Below are 24,359 nucleotides of genomic sequence, written 5' to 3' on the forward strand. Positions count from 1 at the left end.
CATTAGGACAGCCTAGCCTTGGTAAAGAGGCTTTTCCAATTGCAAAAGAAGGTTGAAAACAGAATATGAGGAGAATCAATTTGTCTAACCCGTATGATGATGTCCCAGAAGGAGGCAGGGAGGGTGCTTCCTGTAACTTCAGAGTAGACAATCAATCCAGGGAACAGGTAACTTGCAGGTACTGGAGGAAGAAACAAATTATCCTATCACTGTGCTCCAGATGCTCCTGAGAGTGCCCTTTGGATGGAGTTTCTCTCTGAAGAAAAATTGAGAAAGAAGTTTTTCAACTCCCCTAGGCCATGCTCCTTTCTAAGCTTGTCTCTGATCATCTCTTTAGGAAACTGACTTGAATTGCTGGGCCAGGTTAAGTGAATGTTAGTGATTCCACTCTCTGATTTATGTTGAAATGTATACCACTATTAAAAAACACAAACGTATGAAATAATCCCTTATCTTGTTAATTACAGGAAGCTCTCTGGGTCAGAGACAGGATATTTTCTCTGCCCTTAGTGACTTTTGACTTTGAAAGTTGCTGCCCTTTCTTTTGCTGGCATTGCTGTAGTCTGGTGTATGGATACGTTGTCAGCTGTCTTTATACAGCAGGAGTTCTGATAATCTTTACTTGATCTCTTATTGAGAATCTGGGTGCCCTATATGTAGATGCAATACATAGTTCTCTACATGGAGTCATTTCTTTTTGAAGGGAATCTTTGAGAATTACCTTTAAATATCTTCTCTCAACAATCTTTCTGAAATTCTCACATTTGGAAAAAGTCCAGATTTATTTAAAAATGAGCATATGTTAGCATTTTTAATTAACTCATTAAACAAATATTTGTTAATTACTCACTCCATTCCTATGCACTCTTCCAGGCACTGGAGATAGGGAGATGAACAGGATTGAGGTGGTCACAATTCTCATGGACCTTACATTGTAGATAGAGAGGGGGTGGTGAAGGTTGAAAAGGAACACAGATGTACAAATACTAGAATATACTTTAGGATGGTATAACTGCTCTGAAGGAAATAAAATGGGGTAATAGGGTAAAGGGTATTGGAGGTAGGTGGAGAACACCTCTTCGGATTGTGTGATTTGGAAACATATCTTTGAAAAAGTGACACCAGATTTAAGATTTCAATGACAAAAAAGAGCCAGCCATGGGGAGGTCTGGGGCATAGTGTCCAGGTAGAGGGACTAGCAATGGCAGATCCTGATGTAGGATGGGCTTTGCAGGTTTGAGAAACTGAAGGCCACTGTGCCTGGAACTAGTAACTGATGAGGAGAGTGGGAAGGGATAGGATTTGGAAGGTAGTGTCTCAGGATGATCTTAATTATCAGAAACCAAGCATTATGATTCAAATTGGCATAGACAATTAGGAAATAATTTATCTCACATGGGATGTTTGACGATAAGGTGGACTCCAAGGTTAGTTGATTTAATAGCTCAATGACATCATTAAAGATGCAGGTTTCCCCATTTTTTTGCTATGCCATTTTTTGGGCCTTTCCCTCTTGGTCTCAAGCTGGTTGCTATATTTAAGTACAATACATGCAGGAGAAGAGAGGGGTCTGTGCCTTCCTTTTAGGATGAGGAAGGCTTTCCCAGAAGCAGTTCTTCTAATTTCCTCTCATGTATCTTTTGGCTGAGTTTGGTCCCATATCCATTTCTTAAAAAACTGGGGTAACAATGGAGTTACCATTCTTGGTTTTGCCTAGTGGTTCTCAAAGTGTAATCCCTGGAACAGCAGCATGAATATTACCTGGGAACTCAGAAATATAAGACTTAAGGAATCAGAAACTTTGAAAGTGACGTCCAGTTACCAAAGTTTTTACAAGGCCTCCAGGTGGTTCTGATGTATGCTCAAGTTTTTTGTTTTTTGCTTTAAGCTTTTAAGTATATATATTCAAAGTGGAACAAGGTATAAACTTGTGAGATTTGTTGACAATTGTGCCATAGCCCTAAGTTTGAGAAAGCCAAAGAGAAGTGATCATCAGAGCTTCTTCAGATAAACACTTCAGTCTGGGAAACCTCAGACCAATTTTACTATGCCTTTGAGGAGAAGGAGAGAGGAAAGTAGATTTTTATTTACACCTGGAGCATTAAAGCTGCGCTTCGTCTTAGTGAGTTTGTGGTGTAAATCAGAAGTCGCCTGGGATTTGAATAAGATTGACTCATACTCCTATTTCAAGCCCTGGAGCAATCTGCTGCCTTCTCAGAAAGTTTATAACTTCCCCAGAAGGAGGTTTGTCCTTCTTTTCTCTTTTTAAAAAAACTTTAAAAAGACAGACATTATTTTTTAGAACAATTTAAAATTTACAGAAAAACTGAAGAGGTAATACAGATAGTTTCCATATACCACCCTCCAATTTCCTCTATTATTAACCTTTTACATTAGTTTGCTATATTTGTAATAATTAGTGAAGCAATTTTGTTACATTATTGTTAACAAAAGTTCATAATTTATTCAGATTTTCTTATTTTTATCTAATGTCCTTTATCTGTTCCAGGATCCCATTTAAAATGCCATGTTGCAGTTAGCTGTTGTTTTCTTAGGTTCTTCTTGGATATGACAGTTTCTCAGATTTTCTTTGTTTTTGTTTTTTTTTAATTTTTATTGGGGTATAGTTGATTTACAGTGTAGTGTTAGTTTCAGGTGTAGAGCAAAGTGAATCTGTTATACATATACATATATGCACTCTTTTTTAGATTCTTTTTCCATATAGGCCATTACAGAGTATTGAGCAGAGTTCCCTGTGCTATACAGTAGGTCCTTATTAGTTATCTATTTTATATACAGTAGAGTGTATGTGTCAATCCCAATTTTCCAATTTATCCCTCCCTCCGCCCTTATCCCCTGTAACCATAAGTTTATTTTCTATATCTGTTACTCTATTTCTGTTTTGTAGATAAGTTCATTTGTAGCTTTATTTTTAGATTCCACATATAAGTGATATCATACGATATTTGTCTTTCTCCATCTGACTTACTTCATTCAGCATAACAATCTCCATGTTGCTGCAAATGGCATTATTTCATTCTTTTTTATGGCTAAGTAATATTCCATTGTATACATGTACCACATCTTTTTTATCCATTCCTCTTTTGATGGACATTTAGGTTGCTTCCATGTCCTGGCTATTGTAAATAGTGCTGCAATGAACATTGGGGTGCATGTATCTTTTGAATTATGGTTTCCTCCAGATATATGCCCAGGAGTGGGATTTCTGGGTCATATGGTAGTTCTATTTTTAGTTTTTTAAGGAACCTCCATACTGTTCTCCATAGTGGCTTTACCAGTTTGCATTCCCACCAACAGTGTAGGAGGGTTCCCTTTCCTCCACACCGTCTCCAGCATTGATTGTTTGTAGACTTTTTGATGATGGCCATTCTGACCAGTGTGAGGTGATACCTCATTGTAGTTTTGATTTGCATTTCTCTTATAATTAGTGATGTTGAGCATCTTTTCATGTGCTTTTTAACCATCTGTATGTCTTCTTTGGAGAAATGTCTATTTAGATCTTCTGCCCATTTTTTGATTGGGTTTTTTTTTTTTTTGATATTGAGTTGCATGAGCTGTTTGTATATTTTGGAGATTAACCCCTTGTCAGTTGCTTTGTTTGCAAATATTTTCTCCAGTTCAGACTTTCTTTTTTTTTTTGATTGACAGTTTTGAGGAGTAATTGTCAGTCATATTGTAGTGTGCCCTTCTACTAGAATTTGTCCCATGTTTTTCTCATGACTATACAGGGGTTATAGGTTTTGGGGAGGAAGATTACAGAAATGTCATTTTCATCAAAGGTACATACTATCAACATGATTTATGACTGTTGATGTTGACCTTGATCATCTGGCTGAAATAGTGTTTCTCAGATTTCTGCTTTATGGTGAAGTATCTAAATAATTTATTTGGAATCTATCTGCATGGGAGATTGTTTCTTCTCCCCATTTATTAATTTATTCAATCATTTATTTATATTGGTATGGACTCATGGATATCATACTTTGGATTATAACCCAATACTACTTTATGTATTTTCTTGCTCAGATTATTCCAGTGTTGAACATTGGAAGCTCTTTCAGTTGGCTTCTGTGCCCATTTGATATACCTCTACCAGTGTGTGTGTGTATGTGTGTGTGTGTGTGTGCGTGCACGTGTGTGCACGTGTGTCTGTGTGTTAGCGCTTCCTTACTTTATGACACTACAAGATGCTCCAGGATCATCTTGAATATTTCCTGTTTCTGTCCTAGAATCAGCCACTTGACACTCAAGTTTGACAACCACTGGTTTAGGCCAATCATTTGAAGAAAGAATATATGTTAGGGAGAAAAGCATAAGGACCACCACAGGAATCAGACCATGAGAAATGTAGGCAAAGTAAAGAAATGTTATTCCAAGTATAATTAAATGCCAGTGGAAGTGGCATTAGGGGAGAGGGATTCTTTGATCTTCTGCTAAATTGAGAGTAGACTGTAAAGAAAAGAAGAGCAAAAGCAGAGAGACAACTTAGGAGGTTATTACACTTAATCTGGAAAAAACTGACAATGGCTTGAAGTGGTAGCAACGAAGATAGTGAGAGGCGGCTGGATTTGGAATGTGTTTCAGAGGTAGAATCAAAGTATCAGCTGATGGACTGATGAGTGGTATGTGGGGGTGGGGTGGGGGGATGAAGGGAATGAAGACAGAAATCAAGGATAAAGGTGAAGGACAGATGAGTCAAGGAATCAAGAGCAAAGGGTGATTGGTGGTGCTGTCAAGTGGGATAGGGAAGCTTGCAGAGCTGCAGGTTTTGGGTTTGCAAATTAAGAGTTCTGTGTTGGATGTTAAATTTGAGATGCCTATTAAACATACAATTCACATCAAATGGACTGCTTGCAGTTTTGCAAGTAGATATGCAGGTTTGAACTTGGGGAGAGATCAGGGTTGGAGACATAAATTTGGGAATGCTTAGCACCTAGATAGTATTCAGAGTCATGTAAATACATGATAATCCTTTTTGGGGAGAATTTGAGTAGACAAGTGGGTGAGGGATAACACTCAGAAGTTGGCCAGAGGAGGAAGACCCATGAAAGGAGACTCTGAGGGAGCAACTAATGGAAAAAAAAAACATGGAGCCTGTCCTGGTGTCATGGAAGCCAAGCTAAGAATGTTTTTCAGGAAGGAGTTAGTCATAACACTGTAGAATGCTGCTGAGAGTGAAGAAGATGAAAGCAGAGAATTGCCCATTGATCTGGCAAGGAGGAGGTAGCTGGCAATTTTGTTGAGGAGCTGTTTCAGTGGAGTAGTGGGGATGAAGGTTCGTTGGTCTGGTTTCAGAGGGAATAGATAGTGAGGAAGTTGAGAGTGACTATCGACAACTCTAAACTGATTTTATTATACAAGGTGTCAAAAATGGGATAGTAGCTTTAAGGTGATGTGGGCTCAAGGAAAATTTCTTTTTAAGATGGGAAATATTTGAATATGCTTGTATGCCAGTGGGAATGAACCAGTTGAGAGGAGTATAGTAATGTAGAAAAGAGAGGAGATAATTGTTATTTAGCAGAGAATCAAGGGACTTTAATATGGGATGGTTACATTTTGATAGGGAAAGAGAAATAGGAAAAGGTCTGAATAATGTGAAGTCCTAGTAACTAAAGAGAGTAAGCGAAGTATGCCAAAGACAAACTTTAGCTTAAGTTAAATTCACATTTAGGACTTGGGCCTGCTGCAATTCTGACTCTTAAATCTATATCTGAGTCTTTTTTTATTATTAAGAAAATGCTGATTTAATTGATATTAATACAGACATCAATTGCTATCCAAACTCACTTTTTAAATATTGAAGAGTAGTTGATTTACAATATTGTGTTAGTTTCAGGTGTTGATAGACATCTTTTCTGCATGCATCTTAAACTAAGGGGTTATACAGGGATGAGTGTATTGAAAAGATGCAAAGCTGAAGCATGACTAAATGTGTGATTTACACATGTTTAAGAGAAACATTCCCACACTTGAGTGCTCTTCCATGACAAAGGGAGGGGAGGGGCTGAGAGGTGTTGAACCTATTGTAGACATATTAATTTAAAAATCTCTTTGTTTTATGGGCTTTAAAAGATGAATGACTTCCACCCACTTATCAGTCTATGTTTTATTTCTGTGTTCTTTCTAACTGCTGGTCTCTATGTAAGTGCCCTTGATAATTTTGAGGCTGGTCCTTTTGGAGGCATAGTGAGATGCTATAATATTCTCAGAAAAGCAAGATGAATTCCAACGTGTAGCCATTGTGCAAAGAACCCTTTTGTAAACCACAGAGAGGCCAAAATAGATGACTTATCTTTACTTTGAATATGCTGAAGGACGCCAGATATTTTGTGGAAATATGCATCCTATGTTTTTTCTCTGTAGTCATCTAATTACAGTCTGATGTTTTGTGTTCTTTAGCTAATCTAGTAAATCCTAACAGGATGCCTGCATTATCTGATTTTTAAAATATGGCATTTGGATATAAAAATAAACTTTCCTTTCAGACAAGCAAAAAAAAAAAAAGAAAAGATGCAAAGAAGTACAAATGAAATTTACTTAAATTGAAAACCATCCTGGCTAATTAATTTACCAAGGGGGATTGCAGGAATTAACTACAACAAGATAGAAGAAGCAGTATAAGCAAGAAAAGAAATATATCTGAAAAAATCAAGTGACGACTGTAATTGGCTTCTGAAGGAGAAAGAACTAAGATCAAATTGAAAGACAGGAAGAGTAGAAGAACGTTAATTGGAAATAGTTATTTATAGGTTTGTACCTCTTCCAGTCCTTAGTTTGTGAGAGTACAGACTGTGTTATACTTGTGTAGACAGAGAATTGTGTATGAAAAAAAAATAAGCACATTCTGGTGATTTTTCAGAACTATACTGACAGTACCACCTTTGAAGAATTGCATTATGACTTTCTAGGACGGTACTGAAAGGTCTGCAATTGACAACTTGGCCTGAGGGAAGAGAAAGAACAGAACAATTAGCAGGATGCTGGTAGCACATGTGCCATATCCCATCACTAAAGACATTATTCTCTCCCAACCCAGTGCCTCCTTTCCACCCTGTATGCACACCAATATTTGTCTTTCATGATGAGGAGGTAGCTATTGTAGAAAGGAAGTAGAATGGGATGGTTAAGAATCTAGGATTTGGGGTTAGGTAACCTGTGTTTGAATCTCAGCTTATTGCTCATTATTTAACCTTTTTTTTTGAGTTTCAGTTTTCTCACCTGTCAAACTAGAAAAACAACAGTACTCCTACTCTATGGGGGTGGTGGGAGGTTTACATCCAATAATATACAGAATTACACTTTTTAAAGAAAATATTCCCTCATACATGGAAGAGAAAGTAAATAACATTTCATCACCTACAATGTCTAAGGTGTTTTATGTACATTATAAAATTTATTATTCTTAGAACATTTTGAGTTAGTTGGTTTTTTCTCCATTTTATGGATGAAGACACTGAAGTTTATCAAGATTAAAAACTTGACTAAATCCACTCAACCAATGGGTTAATTAAACCCCAGTTCTGATTCAATACCTATGTTCTTTTCCTTACATGGTGCTTCCATTCAGTCAACTAATTTTAGGTTGAGGTCAAAAATAAAAACCATGATTTTAAAGCTAACATAATTTTGATTTGTATTTGTTTTGGAATACTGTTGTATGTCACTGCTATGTCCACTATTTATTTTAACAGAGGTTTTCACTGTTGGCTGCAAATTGGAATAGTCTGGGTGGATTAACAATATTATTGGCTGGATCCGACCCAGAGATTCTGAATTAATTGTTTTGTGGGGTTTAGGCATTGAGATTTTAAGGCTCCCTGGATTATTCGAATGTGTAGTCAAGATTGAGAAACACTGTACTACAGAAAACTACATTCCCCACAGCCTTTCTGAGCAGCAGTGGTTATATTTTGGGTCATGTAATCCTCCAATACTTACTCTTTCCCCCACAGTTGGATGGTTAAATGCCCATGGCATACCTTTGCACTAAAAGATAAAACAGGTTAATCAAATGCCCTCTTTAAAAAAAATTAACTGGGAAATACCAAGGAAAGAAGGTTGTAAGCTAATAATTCCCAAATTTCATTGGACATTAGAATCACCTGGAAGCTTCTAAAACTTCCAATGGCCTGTCTTATACACATCAAATCAGAATGTCTAGGTTGGGAGCCGACAGTTTTTAAACATCCCAAGTAATTACAAGATGCATCAAAATTTGGGGACCACTGCAGTAAGTGGTGGGAGCTTAAGCCTAACGGTCATAGTGTAGAACAGCATTTCTCAAACTTAAGTGTTGATTCTGATTCAGTAGCTCTGGGGTCAGGCCCAAGTTCTGCATTTCTAACAAGCTCCCAGGTGAAACTATGATGCTGGTCCACAGACCAAACTCTGAGCAGCAGTCTAAGAGAGTCTAAGAAATCCTGGGGGGAGGTACAAACCAGAAGGAGGGAATGGCGATTATGAGATTAACAGCAACAAAAGATACAGAATAGAACGTGAGATGGATAGACTATAGGAAGAGGAGAATGGAACAAATATTTCTTGAATTAACCTTGGAACAGCACTGCAGTAAAGATCCCTGAGCTCCTGATGCTGAGATGCCTAGAGGTTGCTTGAATATAGAAGGGCTTTTAACTTCCTGCTGTTCCTTAAAATCTAGTTTGGGTTTCCCGAGTTTCTTGGCAGGTGTGTTTTTATACTGAACTTCCAATAACTGAAGCAAGCTGCACCAGACACTGTGAATTACTCAAGATGGTTTCTCTTTTCTCTCTTTTTTGTTCACTTATTGTATTAGTTATCTATTGCTGCAAAACAGATTATCCTCAAAACTTGGTGGCTTAAAACAACAAATATTTATAAACTTATATTCCTGTGGGTCAGGAATTCAGGAGCAGTCTGTTTGGGAGTTCTGGCTCAGGAGCTCTCATGAGTTTGAATCAGGATAATGGCAAGGGCTGCTGTCATCTGATGACTTGGCTGGAGCTGGGGGATCTGGTTCCAAATGGACTGGCTCACATGTCTATGCTCCTTGGAGTGTCCTCACAACATGGCCATTTGTTTCCTTCGGAGTGAATGATTCAAGAGACCAAGATGGAAGCTGCAATGTGTTTTGTGACCTACAATTTAAATCATACGCCATCGCTTCTACTTTATTCTATTAGTTAGAAGTGAGCCACTAAGTCCAGCCCACCATCAAAGGAAGGGAAATTAGAGTCCAGCTTTTGAAAGGAGTGTCAGAGACTTTGTGGACATATTTAAATAACCACAGATGTTTACTTTTTCCAATAACCATGTGTTTTAGGGAAAGCTGCTTACATTGTCAGCTGGTTCTCAAAATGGTTCCCAAAGGGCATCAAAATTGCTTTGGGAACTGAGTATGCACATACTTGGGCCCTACTCTAGAAGAACTGAATAAGCAGCTCTGGGGTAGGGCAGCCATCTGAATTAATAGGCTCTCCAGGTGATTCTAAAGCACACTCAAGTTTGAGAACCATCACTCTCAGCTGGTCTTGATAATTCAATTACCATCGTCAGCTTGTACAATTGGCCATGAGTATATATGTGTTGGGGGCTGCTGGGAAAGGCTTCGTTTCCGTAAAGCAGCAGCTACTGGGTGTGGTTGGGCGTGTGGTGTTGAACCGCTGCAAGCCATCTTGCTACCAGCCTGAGGAGGAAGGCGTCCGTTAGAGCAGGAGTGGCAGAACTTTGCAGAAATATGGCTGTGACCTGGATATACCTTGACAGAAGTCTGCATTACGAACTGTGACTGGGTGAGCTGATAAATTTCCTTGTTAATTATGCCAATTCGAAGCCATGTTTTCTCTTATTTGATGTTGATATCCTGATCGACAAACCGAGTATTTGTAACTTCAAGTGGTTGGTTCAGTGATTTTTATCAATCCTATCTGCATATTTGGGTTATAGGAACAGTTTTAAAATATACCACTCTTGGACTCACTTTTAGGGAATCTGAGTGAAGTGGTCCAGCCTGGAGCCCTGGCAATGGAATATTTTCATAGGTGATTTTGAGGTTCAGGCAGCATTGAGAACCATTGGTAACAACAACTACTAAAGGTCTGCTTGCCCAGGTGTTGAAGTTTTTCTTCTAACATTCCTGAACTCTCCTAGGATGAGAATTTCATGAACTAAGGAGTAGATGAGCATATCCATATAAGAAGTGGAATAGTGCTTGCCTTTTTCTTATACAGCTGATACTAAAATAACCTTTGCTAGGTTAACATGACCACTTTTCTAAATTTACGAACTAATTCCTTCTAATTAAGTGACTTGTCCTGAACTCTAATACCTCTGGTTTCTCTCAGTCCCCAGGTGGTTATAGAAGCATGTCTGTGAGGAGCATTTCTTGTCAGTTCTTGAAGAAATCATTTTTGTTGCTTTTCCTTTGCTTCCCATAAGAAGGCAACTCCAGCAACACTTACTCTAAAATCATTGAAAAATTATTTTCTGCTTAGGTTTTGAATTTTTCCGTTTCTCCACCTATTTCCGACCATCACTTCTCACTTTGTAATTACTATTTCATTCTGAAGTAGTTCACTAAGAGACAGTATCAGAATTTTCACTATAACATTGTTGGAAGCAACTGAGCATTGCTGGTAACTTCAGTGTTCATCACTTGGAGAGTGGAAAAACAAAATATGGTGGATATGTTCCATGGAATACTTTGCTGCAGCTAGAAGTAATGAACTAGATGTACATTAATTGTAGGATTAGAATTTAAAAATGTAGTGTTGAGTGAAAAACATAAGTAGGGCTAAGTCTACAGTGTAATGCAATTTTTGAAAGTTAAAAACACATTGACCTCAAATAACATGAATATATTTAAAGAAATATGTATAGTTTCTGTATGTTTTTACACACATACACGTACATTCAAATAATACATATATATATATAGATACTGTTAAACACAGTATGCTTCCTGTAAGGGAGGGGAAAAGAGGAAGACTAGTGATGAAGAGGGGAAATATAAGCAAGAATCTCCTAGGGAATAATAATGAGAGTATCCCACAGACAGAGGAATTATCCAAGCTTTGTACCTGAGTTCCATCCCCACCCACCTTGTAAATGTCTCTAAAACCTTGAAATATGCTGTGGGATTTGAAAACCCTAATTGAGTTTGAGAACTGCATATTTAATAGGAATAAACAAGACAGTTTAAGCGTAAGGGCTTTGTATAAACAAGTCTCAGGGTGACTGTTTATGCAGGTCTTAGGCTGTACAAGGGGTCAACTCAGGGTGAAGGAGGAGTTAAAATGTAACCAGTGCCCCACTTGCTGTATGAGAACTTTTTATACTTCACAGGAAAACATGATATGGACGAATGGAGCCCCTGTTGGGACTTTCATTTTGGGAGTTTAGTGTAAGCTCCAGGAAAGAGGGATTCTATTTCCTTTATACAGTGTGCCAGTGCTTAGTGCAATACTGGATCACACGGTTAGTCCCTAATAAACATTTGTGGAAAGAATGAATTTTAAGTGTTTGGCACGGTATTTGGGCAGCTCGAAGTTCCTGGAAATCCTAGTTTCTTTAAGTGGAGTATTATCCTGGTGAATCTGGTTCAAGACTTTGCTCATGCATATGCATACAAATTAAATATTTTTGGTAGTTTGGAAAAATACTTTAAGCAAAGACATGTCAGTATGTAGGTAGTATGCTCTAGTGGTCAAGGGTTTGGGCCCTGGACATGGGCAGGGTCAATTTGAAAACCTTAGCCCTGGAACCACCACCTTAATCAACAACACCTAGGAACTTGCTAGAATAGTGTTTCTTAGCATCTTACCCAGGTGTACTGAATCAAACTCGCAGTGGTGGCCCCCACCACTTGATTTAACAAGATCTCCAGGTGATTCTGATACAGGCTGACATTTGAGAACTCTTGGCTTGAACTATTAATTGTACTGCGTTTCATCCCCTCTATGTTTCCTTTCTTTTGGGACCCATTTGATTGGAGGCCCCAAATAATTGCTATGTTCTTATTCTTTTTCCATTTGCAGGTAAGGGAGAAACAAAAAGTCTTTTATTTGGCACACAGTATTAAGGTTGGTTTTGGATTCAGTGGGACCTGATTATATTTGTTGTTCAGTTCACTTCCCAGAGAAGCACATGTATGATCTGGAGACTAAAAGACCTAATAGAAAAAGGTGAAACGAAAGTAGTCACCCTTTCATTGTTATAAATAGTTCTTTCTACTCCCTTATTCTAGTATTGTTCAAGTTGGCTATGTGTAGTGTTTTGAAATATGCAAAATATGAGTTAAATAAGAGAGGGCCAATAGTTAAGATTTGAAAATCATGGTGGGAAGGAAGAAATGAACCAATTACTTGGAAATAAGTAAATAGTAAACAATAATAGTAACTCAATAGTGATATATATGCAAGAAATAGTTTTGTTACAGGGAGGGTCATGGTACTGAATGAGTTATTGAGTTAAGGAACATTGTTTCATTTTAGTTTGTTTTGACAAACGAAAGCAACGGGTACCAGTTAATGGTAATACAACAATTGCCTTTTACTGCCAGAGACCTAGAAGCTTCTCTGAAGTGAAAAATTAAGGTAATATACCAGTAAACAAGAAGTATTATAATTGTATTATCACTGGCCCACAGAAAGCCTCTTATTTTTCCTTTTATATTCTCTTTATTATTCCTTCTACTCCCTTAGGTAACCGTTCTGGTGCATTTTATGTATATTCTCTTTTTGGGGTAAAATTTGTATTTTGTATACATTTAAAAATTACACAAAATGTTAAGTATACAAAAGTAGAGAGAAAAATCATAATACTTCAATAATAATAAACTCATGGCCCAGATTATCTTATCTATAATTTCTCCCCCCCTTAACCACTTAGCGTGACTCTACCCAGTTTATTGTGAAGCAAATTCCAGACTTTGTTGTTTTTTTTTTTTTTTTTTTTTAGAATTGAAATTTTCTTCTGCATTGTTTATTTTATAAGTCATACTTCTTTTGGCAATGCAGGCTTTGTTTTTTATCTTAGGTATTTTAAACTTAGATAAATGATATTTTTATAGTACTTTGTATATTCCTTAACATGGTTTTTTGGTGACCTATCTTTGTGATTGTGGGTACACCTAGTTAACTGCTTCTTACTACTTCATAGTATGCTATGGTTTATCTATCATATATTGTGTATCCATTTTCCTGTTGTATTGGGTTGGCCAAAAAGTTTGTTCAGTTAGTGAACACGTTCAGTAAAATTCTTGGTGAAAATGAAAAATGTCTTTTATTTTTACTAAAAGCTGAATGAACTTTTTGGCCAACCCAACAGCACCAGAGAGAGAGCTGAATTTCCTTCATTTCCATCCTATCACCAGTAGAAATGCAATAAACACTGTTATACATGCCCCCTAAAGGACGTGTGAGAATTTTTGTGATAAATGCTCAGGTATGGCTTTTTAGGTCAAAGAGTATGTAATAAGTGAGGCCGGATTGGTGCAGACATTCTAGAGCTCAATCTGTACACTCACCAGGGGCACTTGGCATTCTCTAGTAATTTTTTCCCAGTTTATTAGGCATAAAGCATAAAGTGATACTGCATTATTGTTTTTTGTTTTTTTTAAATTCATTTATTTATTTTGGCTGTGTTGGGTCTTCGTTTCTGTGCGAGGGCTTTCTCTAGCTGCGGTGAGTGGGGGCCACTCTTCATCGTGGTGCGCAGGCCTCTCACTGTCGCGGCCTCTCTTGTTGCGGAGCACAGGCTCCAGACGCGCAGGCTCAGTAATTGTGGCTCACGGGCCCAGCTGCTCCGCGGCATGTGGGATCCTCCCAGACCAGGGCTCGAACCCGTGTCCCCTGCATTGGCAGGCAGATTCTCAACCACTGCGCCAGCAGGAAGCCCTGCATTGTTTTAATTTGCATTTTTCTGATTACTAATAGGTGTGACCATCTTTTCACATGCTTATTAGATTTCTGGGTTCTTCTGTAAACTGTTGATATCCTTTGCCTGTTTTCTTACTGGACTTACAGTGATTTACAAGAATTCATTTTTTTAATAGTTAGACCCTTGTTAACTTTGTACATTGGTAGTATCTTCTTCACATTTGTCATCTGTTCAACTCTTTCCATGGTGTCTTTGTGTAGAAATTCTTAATTTTGGTACAGTCAAATTCAGCAGGTTTTTTTTGCCTTGTGGTTTGTGTTTCTGTTGGCCTAAGAAATTCTTCCCTGCTTTTATCTTGAGGATATCTTCCTATGTTTTCTTTCGTTGACTTTATAGTTTACCTTTCATCTTTAGGTTATTATTCCATTTGGAGTCTACCCTTTTGAATTAAGTAGGAATCCATTTTAATTTTTCTAAATGCATGAACCAGTTTCCCTAGCTTTTTTTTTTTTTTTTTTAAACATCTTTGTTGAAGTATAATTGCCTTACAATGGTGTGTTAGCTTCTGCTTTATAACAAAGTGAATCAGTTATACATATACAATATGTTCCCATATCTCTTCCCCCTTGCATCTCCCTCCCTCCCACCCTCCCTATCCCACCCCTCTAGGTGGTCACAAAGCACCGAGCTGATCTCCCTGTGCTATGCGGCTTCTTCCCACTAGCTATCTATTTTACATTAGGTAGTGTATATATGTCCATGACACTCTCTTACCCTGTCACATCTCACCCCACCGCCTCCCCATATCCTCAAGTCCATTCTCTAGTAGGTCTGTGTCTTTATTCCCGTCTTGCCACTAGGTTCTTCATGGCCTTTTTTTTTTTCCCCTTAGATTCCGTATATATGTGTTAGCATACTGTATTTGTTTTTCTCTTTCTGACTTCATTCTGTATGACAGACTCTAACTCCATCCACCTCATTACAAATACCTCCATTTCATTTCTTTTTATGGCTGAGTAATATTCCATTGTATATATGTGCCACATCTTCTTTATCCATTCATCTGTCGATGGACATTTAGGTTGCTTCTATGTCCTGGCTATTGTAAATAGAGCTGCAATGAACATTTTGGTACATGACTCTTTTTGACCTATGGTTTTCTCAGGGTATATGCCCAGTAGTGGGACTGCTGGGTCGTATGGTAGTTCTATTTGTAGTTTTTTAAGGAACCTCCATACTGTTCTCCATAGTGGCTGTATCAATTTACATTCACACCAACAGTGCAAGAGTGTTCCCTTTCCTCCACACCCTCTCCAGCATTTATTGTTTCTAGATTTTTTGATGATGGCCATTCTGACTGGTGTGAGATGATATCTCATTGTAGTTTTGATTTGCATTTCTCTAATGATTAATGATGTTGAGCATTCTTTCATGTGTCTGTAGGCCATCTGTATATCTTCTTTGGAGAAATGTCTATTTAGGTCTTCTGCCCATTTTTGGATTGGGTTGTTCATTTTTTTGTTATTGAGCTGCATGAGCTGCTTGTAAATCTTGGAGATTAATCCTTTGTCAGTTGCTTCATTTGCAAATATTTTCTCCCATTCTGATGGTTGTCTTTTGTTCTTGTTTATGGTTTCCTTTGCTGTGCAAAAGCTTTTAAGTTTCATTAGGTCCCATTTGTTTATTTGTGTTCTTATTTCCATTTCTCTGGGAGCTGGGTCAAAAAGAATCTTGCTGTGATGTATGTCATAGAGTGTTCTGCCTATGTTTTCCTCTAAGAGTTTGATAGTGTCTGCCCTTACACTTAGGTCTTTAATCCATTTTGAGTTTATTTTTGTGCATGGTGTCAGGGAGTGTTCTAATTTCATACTTTTACATGTACCTGTCCAATTTTCCCAGCACCACTTATTGAAGAGGCTGTCTTTTCTCCACTGTATATGCTTGCCTCCTTTATCAAAGATAAGGTGACCATATGTGTGTGGGTTTATCTCTGGGCTTTCTATCCTGTTCCATTGATCTATATTTCTGTTTTTGTGCCAGTACCATACTGTCTTGATTACTGTAGCTTTGTAATATAGTCTGAAGTCAGGGAGCCTGATTCCCCCAGCTCCATTTTTCGTTCTCAAGATTGTTTTGGCTATTCGGGGTCTTTTGTGTTTCCATACAAATTGTGAAATTTTTTGTTCTAGTTCTGTGAAAAATGCCAGTGGTAGTTTGATAGGGATTGCATTGAATCTGTAGATTGCTTTGGGTAGTAGAGTCATTTTCACAATGTTGATTCTTCCAATCCAGGAACATGGTATATCTCTCCATCTATTTGTATCATCTTTAATTTCTTTCATCAGTGTCTTATAATTTTCTGCATACAGGTCTTTTGTCTCCTTAGGTAGGTTTATTCCTAGATATTTTATTCTTTTTGTTGCAATGGTAAATGGGAGTGTTTTCTTAATTTCACTTTCAGATTTTTCGTAATTAGTGTATAGAAATGCAAGAGATTTCTGTGCATTAATTTTGTATCCTGCTACTTTACCAAATTCATTGATTAGCTCTAGGAGTTTTCTGGAAGCATCTTTAGGATTCTCTATGTATAGTATCATGTCATCTGCAAATAGTGACAGCTTTACTTCTTCTTTTCTGATTTGGATTCCTTTTATTTCTTTGTCTTCTCTGATTGCTGTGGCTAACACTTCCAAAACTATGTTGAATAATAGTGGTGAGAGTGGGCAACCTTGTCTTCTTCCTGATCTTAGTGGAAATGGTTTCAGTTTTTCACCATTGAGGACAATGTTGGCTGTGAGTTTGTCATATATGGCCTTTATTATGTTGAGGAAAGTTCCCTCTATGCCTACTTTCTGCAGGGCTTTTATCATAAATGGGTGTTGAATTTTGTCAAAAGCTTTCTCTGCATCTATTGAGATGATCATATGGTTTTTCTCCTTCAATTTGTTAATATGGTGTATCACATTGATTTGCGTATATTGAAGAATCCTTGCATTCCTGGGATAAACCCCACTTGATCAAGGTGTATGATCCTTTTAATGTGCTGTTGGATTGTGTTTGCTAGTATTTTGTTGAGGATTTTTGCATCTATGTTCATCAGTGATATTGGCCTGTAGTTTTCTTTCTTTGTGACATCTTTGTCTGGTTTTGGTATCAGGGTGATGGTGGCCTCGTAGAATGAGTTGGGGAGTGTTCCTCCCTCTGCAATATTTTGGAAGAGTTTGAGAAGGATAGGTGTTAGCTCTTCTCTAATTGTTTGATAGAATTCGCCTGTGAAGCCATCTGGTCCTGGGCTTTTGTTTGTTGGAAGGTTTTTAATCACAGTTTCAATTTCAGTGCTTGTGATTGGTCTGTTCATATTTTCTATTTCTTCCTGATTCAGTCTCGGCAGTTTGTGCATTTCTAAGAATCTGTCCATTTCTTCCAGGTTGTCCATTTTATTGGCATAGAGTTGCTTGTAGTAATGTCTCATTATCTTTTGTATTTCTGCACTGTCAGTAGTTACTTCTCCTTTTTCGTTTCTAATTCTATTGATTTGAGTCTTCTCCCTTTTTCTCTTGATGAGTCTGGCTAATGGTTTATCAATTTTGTTTATCTTCTCAAAGAACCAGCTTTTAGTTTCATTGATTTTTGCTATTGTTTCCTTCATTTCTTTTTCATTTATTTCTGACCTGATCTTTATGATTTCTTTCCTTCTGCTAGCTTTGGGGTTTTTTTGTTCTTCTTTCTCTAATTGCTTTAGGTGCAAGGTTAGGTTGTTTATTTGAGATGTTTCCTGTTTCTTGAGGTAGGCTTGTATTGCTATAAACTTCCCTCTTAGCACTGCTTTTGCTGTGTCCCATAGGTTTTGGGTCGTCGTATCTCCATTGTCATTTGTTTCTAGGTATTTTTTGATTTCCCCTTTGATTTCTTCAGTGATCACTTCATTATTAAGTAGTGTATTGTGTAGCCTCCATGTGTTTGTATTTTTTACAGATCTTTTCCTGTAATTGATATCTAGTCTCCTAGTGTTGTGGTCAGAAAAGATACTTGATACTATTTCAATTTTCTTAAATTTACCAAGGCTTGATTTGTGACCCAAGATATGATCTATCCTGGAGAATGTTCCATGAGCACTTGAGAAAAATGTGTATTCTGTTGTTTTTGGGTGGAATGTCCTATAAATATCAATTAAGTCCATCTTGTTTAATGTATCATTTAAAGCTTGTGTTTCCTTATCTATTTTCATTTTGGATGATCTGTCCATTGGTGAAAGTGGGGTGTTAAAGTCCCCTACTATGATTGTGTTGCTGTCGATTTCCCCTTTTATGGCTGTTAGTATTTGCCTTATGTATTGAGGTGCTCCTATGTTGGGTGCATAAATATTTACAATTGTTATACCTTCCTCTTGGATCTATCCCTTGATCATTATATAGTGTCCTTCTTTGTCTCTTGTAATAGTCTTTATTTTAAAGTCTATTTTGTCTGATATGAGAATTGCTACTACAGCTTTCTTTTGATTTCCATTTGCATGGAATATCTTTTCCCATCCCCTCACTTTCAGTCTGTATGTGTCTCTAGGTCTGAAGTGGGTCTCTTGTAGACAGCATATATATGGGTCTTGTTTTTGTATCCATTCAGCCAGCCTGTGTCTTTTGGTGGGAGCATTTAATCCATTTACATTCAAGGTAATTATCGATATGTATGTTCCCATTCCCATTTTCTTAAATGTTTTGGGTTTGTTATTGTAGGTGTTTTCCTTCTCTTGTGCTTCTTGCCTAGAGAAGTTCCTTTAGCATTTGTTGTAAAGCTGGTTTGGTGGTGCTGAACTCTCTCAGCTTTTGCTTGTCTGTAAAGGTTTTAATTTCTCCATCACATCTGAATGAGATCCTTGCTGGGTAGAGTAATCTTGGTTGTAGGTTTTTCTCCTTCATCACTTTAAGTATATCCTGCCACTCCCTTCTGGCTTGCAGAGTTTCTGCTGAAAGATCAGATGTTAACCTTATGGGGATTCCCTTGTGTGTTATTTGTTTTTTTTCCCTTGCTGCCTTTAATATGTTTTCCTTATATTTAATTTTTGACAGTTTGATTAATATGTGTCTTGGCGTGTTTCTCCTTGGATTTATCCTGTATGGGACTCTCTGTGCTTCCAGGACTTGATTAACTATTTCCTTTCCCATATTAGGGAAGTTTTCAACTATAATCTCTTCAAATATTTTCTCAGTCCCTTTCTTTTTCTCTTCTTCTTCTGGGACCCCTATAATTCGAATGTTGGTGCGTTTAATGTTGTCCCAGAGGTCTCTGAGACTGTCCTCAGTTCTTTTCATTCTTTTTTCTTTATCCTGCTCTGCAGTAGTTATTTCCACCATTTTATCTTCCAGGTCACTTATCCGTTCTTCTGCCTCAGTTATTCTGCTATTGATCCCGTCTAGAGTATTTTTAATTTCATTTATTGTGTTTTTCATCATTGCTTGGTTCCTCTTTAGTTCTTCTACATCCTTGTTAAATGTTTCTTGCATTTTGTCTATTCTATTTCCAAGATTTTGGATCATCCTTACTCTCATTATTCTGAATTCTTTTTCAGGTAGACTACCTATTTCCTCTTCATTTGTTAAGTGTAGGGTGTTTTGACCCTGCTCCTTCATCTGCTGTGTGTTTTTCTGTCGTCTCATTTTGCTTATCTTACTGTGTTTGGGGTCTCCTTTTCACAGGTTGCAGGTTCGTAGTTGCCGTTGTTTTTGGTATCTGTCCCCAGTGGGTAAGGTTGGTTCAGTGGGTTGTGTAGGCTTCCTGGTGGAGGGAACTAGTGCCTGAGTTCTGGTGGATGAGGCTGGATCTTGTCTTTCTGGTGGGCACGTCCACGTCTTGTGGTGTATTTTGGGGTGTCTGTGGCCTTATTATGATTTTAGGCAGCCTCTCTGCTAATGGATGGGGCTGTGTTCCTGTCTTGCTAGTTGTTTGGCATAGGGTGTTCAGCACTGTAGCTTGCTGGTCATTGAGTGATGCTGGGTCTTGATGTTGAGATGGAGATCTCTGAGAGATTTTTGCCGTTTGGTATTACGTGGAGCTGGGAGGTCTCTTGTGGACCAGTGTCCTGAAGTTGGCTCTCCCACCTCCGAGGTACGGCCCTGATGCCTGGCTGAAGCACCAAGAGCCTTTCGTCCACATGGCTCAGAGTAAAAGGGAGAAAAAATAGAAAGAAAGATAGAAAGAAAGAAAGAGGCTATAATATAGTGAAGTAAAATAAAGCTATTATAAAGCAAAGCTATACAGACAAAATCTCACCCAGAAGCATATACATATACACTCACAAAAAAAAAGGAAAAGGGGAAAAATTAATATATCCTGCTCCCAAAGTCCACCTCCTGAATTTGGGATGATTCGTTGTCTATTCAGGTATTCAACAGATGCAGGCACATCAAGTTTTTTGTGGAGTTTTAATCCGCTGCTTCTGAGGCTGCTGGGAGAGATTTCCCCTCCTCGTCTCTGTTCGCACAGCTCCTGGGGATCAGCTTTGGATTTGGACCCGCCTCTGCGTGTAGGTCGCCTGAGGGCGTCTATTCCCCGCCCAGACAGGACGGGGTTAAAGGAGCACCTGCTTCGGGGGCTCTGGCTCACCCAGGCTGCGGGGAGGGAGGGGTACGGAGGAGGCGGGGCGAGCCTGCAGCGTCAGAGGCCGGAGTGACGTTGCACCAGCCTGCGGTGCGCAGTGCGTTCTGCCGGGGAAGTTGTCCCTGGATCACGGGACGCTGGCAGTGGCGGGCTGCACGGGCTCCCGAGAGCGGCAGTGTGGAGAGTGACCTGTGCTCACACACAGGCTTTTTGGAGGCGGCAGCAGCAGCCCCAGCGTCTCACGCCCGTCTCTGGGGTCCGCGCTGATCTCCACGGCTCGCGCCCGTCTCTGGAGCTCGTTTAGGCGGCGCTCTGAATCCCCTCTCCTCGCGCACCAGGAAACAAAGAGGGAAGAAAAAGTCTCTTGCCTCTTCGGCAGCTGCAGACTTTTTCCCGGACTCCCTCCCGGCTAGCTGTGGTGCACTAACCCCTTGAGGCTGTGTTCACGCCGCCAACCCCAGTCCTCTCCCTGCCATCCGACCGAAGCCCGAGCCTCAGCTCCCAGCCCCGCCCGCCCCGGCGGCTGAGCAGACAAGCCTCTCGGGCTGGTGAGTGCTGGTCAGCGCCGAGCCTCCGTGCGGGAAGTGCGGGAATCTCTCCGCTTTGCCCTCCTCACCCCTGTGGCTGCGCTCTCCTCCGTGGCTCCGAAGCTTCCCCCCTCTGCCACCCACAGTCTCTGCCCGCGAAGGGGCTCCTAGTGCGTGGAAACCTTTCCTCCTTCACAGCTCCCTCCCACTGGTGCAGGTGCCGTCCCTATTCTTTTGTCTCTGTTATTTCTTTTTTCTTTTGCCCTACCCAAGTACGGGGGGAGTTTCTTGCCTTTTGGGAGGTCTGACGTTTTCTGCCAGCGTTCAGTGGGTGTTCTGTGGGAGCAGTTCCACGTGTAGATGTATTTCTACTGTGTCTGTGGGAAGGAAGGTGATCTCCGCGTCTTACTCTTCCGCCATCTTCTCTCTTCCTCCCTAGCTCTTTTTAAATCATCCTTTCACCATTGATTTGTGGTGCCCCTTTTTCATTACATACTAAGTTCACATATGTGAATGAGTCTATCTCAGTTCATTACACTATCCCATTAGATTATTTCTGTTTTTGTACTAGTTCCATCCTAGTTTTTATTGGTGTTTATAGTATATCTTCATGTCTGTGCTACAACATCATAACATTTTTTTAGTTCTTCCTTTTCAAGGCTGTTTGTGCCTTTATTTTCATACACATTTTAAAATCAATGAGTTCCTTGAATCCAGTTGGAGTTTGGATTAGGGTTACATTAAATTTGATTAATCTGGGGGATGAAATCTCATAACGAATCCTCTCACTTGTGATTGTGGTAATCTCCATCTATTTATATCAGTCATCTTCTATTAGATTTTTCGTTAGATTTTTCATTAGATTTTAAAAATTTTCTCTATAGAGGACTTAGTTTTTTAAAGCTAAAACCTGGGTACTTTGTTTTTGTTGTTATTAAAAATAACTTATTTTTATGTTTCTTAGATGATCATCTCAGGTTTAGAGAAAGGTATTGATCATTTTGGGGGGTAGGCAGATTTTTGTATCCAATCTTAACTGAATATTCTCATTCTTATAGTTTCTCTTGATTATTTCTCATCCTCTTCCTCCTTAATATATTCTGCAGTTTTTTTGTAGATATTCTTAGTCAGACTTGGGAAATTCTTCTTTATTCCTGGATTGCTGATGTTTTGTTTTGAATTCATGAATGGATGTCAAATTTTAGCAGAAATAGTTTTGCCTCTATTCAGAACTTTTTTTTTTTTTTTTTTTAGTCAGTTGTTAGAACTTCTATCTTCCACAGGCTTTCTTTTGAAAACTTATTTCCTTGTGTTCTGAGTGCTTCAAACTGAGCTTCTGACTTTAAGTCTTTAACTTTTGCTATTCTTCTTATTCCAAATATTTTGATTTTAAAAATTTCACCTATTGTCACTTAGAAAGCTTTTATTTTATTGTGGTAAAAACTCCTAACATGAGAGCTACCCTCTTAAATTTTTAAGTGTGCAATACAGTATAAACTATAGGCCTGATATTTTACAGCAGATCACTAGAACTTACCTTGAATAACTACAACTTTATATCTGTTAATCAGCTACTCCTTCATTTTCCTCACTCCCCAGCCTCTGGAAACCACCCTTCTATTCTGTTTCTGTGAGTATGACTATTTTAGATAACTAATAAGTAGAATAATAGCAGTATTTATATTTCTGTGACTGGTTTATTTCACTTAGCATAATGTCCTTCATTTTTTTTTTTTTTTTTTTTTTATCTACTCACTTGTCAATGGACATTTCATTGGTTTCTGTGTCTTGGTTATTGTGAATAAAGCTGCAGTGAGTGTGGGAATGCAACTATCTCTTGAAGATCTTGATTTCAATTCCTTTGGATATATACCCAAAAGTGAGATGGTAGGTCCATTTTTATCTTTTTGAAGAACCGTCATACTATTTTCCATAGTGGCTGTACCCTTTTGCATTCCCACCAACAATGTAAATTTTCCAATTTCTCCACATTGTGGCCAACACTTATCCTTTCTCCCCTATTTTTTTTTTTTTTTTGATAATAGCCGTGCTAACAGGTGTGAAGTAATATCTCATTGTGGCTTTGTTTTACATTTCACCAAAGTTAAGCATCTTTTCACCATTTGTAAGTTGTCTTTGGAGAAAGATCTATTCAAGTCCTTTGTCCATTAAAAAAAAAAATCAAGTTGTTTGGGGCTTATTTAATTTTTCTGCTAATGAGTTGTAGGAGTTCCTCATATTTTGGATATTAACCACTTATCAGGTACATGGTTTGCAAATATTTTCTTTTGTAGGTGGCCTTTCACTCAGGTTTCCTTTGCTGTGGAGAACCTTTTTAGTTTTGTAGTCCCACTTGTCTATTTTTGCTCTTTCTCGTCTGTGTTTCTGGTGTCATATCAAAGAAATTATTACCTAGACCAATGTCATAAAGTTTTCCCCTATGTTTTCTTGTGGAAGTTTTATAAATTTAAATATAACACCTGAATCCTTAATTAATTTGAGGTGGTTTTCATATATGGCATAAGACAGAGGTCCAATTGCATTCTTTTGCATGTTAAAATCCAGTTTTCCCAGCACCATTTGTTGAAGAGACTGTCCTTTTCCTCCTTGTGTGTTCTTGACACCTTTGTCAAAGATCAATTTGCTGTAAATGTGTGGGTTTATTTCTGGGATCCCTATTCTGTTCCATTGGTCTATATGTCTATCTGTTTGCCTATACTATGCTGTTTTGATTACTGTAGTTTTGTAATATAGTTTGGTATTAGGAAGTGTGATGCCTTCAGCTTTTTACTTATGCTCTTGTGCTCTCTTATTATTAGCTATTATGTATAATCATGTATATTGGAGAAGGACCAAAGGCCATCTGCCTCCCTCCCTGTGAATTCAAAAGAGAGAAGAGGGGAGAGGTGAGTGAGAGGGCAGAGAATCTCAAACATCACAAAACTGCTGTGTGCTATTACCACCCCTCTAGGTCAGACTTTTGCCTTTAAACTCCAGAGATACTGAAATTAGGATTTGAGGGAATTGGGATATGACATAACCATCTTGGGGTTTAGAGAAGTAGTAAGTGATGAATGAATGCTCAAGGATGGCTCTTCTCATTAAGTCCTCAACTTAGGAGGGTTCTATGTCACTCTGGTTTTATTCTGTCCATGCTGGTCCCAGTGAACTAATGACTTGTATGATGGAGAGGCTGGCAACCTTTTTTCCAGTATAATGTGGGGAGAGAAATAAGCAGAATTTAATTCCAAACCATCCTTTCACTGACACCCTCATCCAAGACACTCATCCTGAAGAGAATGTGATCTTCCAAGTACACAGCCATGGGAGAGAAAGAAAGAGTAAATGCATGATAGTCCAAGG

The sequence above is a fragment of the Balaenoptera ricei genome, chromosome 2, assembly GCF_028023285.1.
Source record: "Balaenoptera ricei isolate mBalRic1 chromosome 2, mBalRic1.hap2, whole genome shotgun sequence".
In the NCBI taxonomy this organism is placed as follows: domain Eukaryota; kingdom Metazoa; phylum Chordata; class Mammalia; order Artiodactyla; family Balaenopteridae; genus Balaenoptera; species Balaenoptera ricei.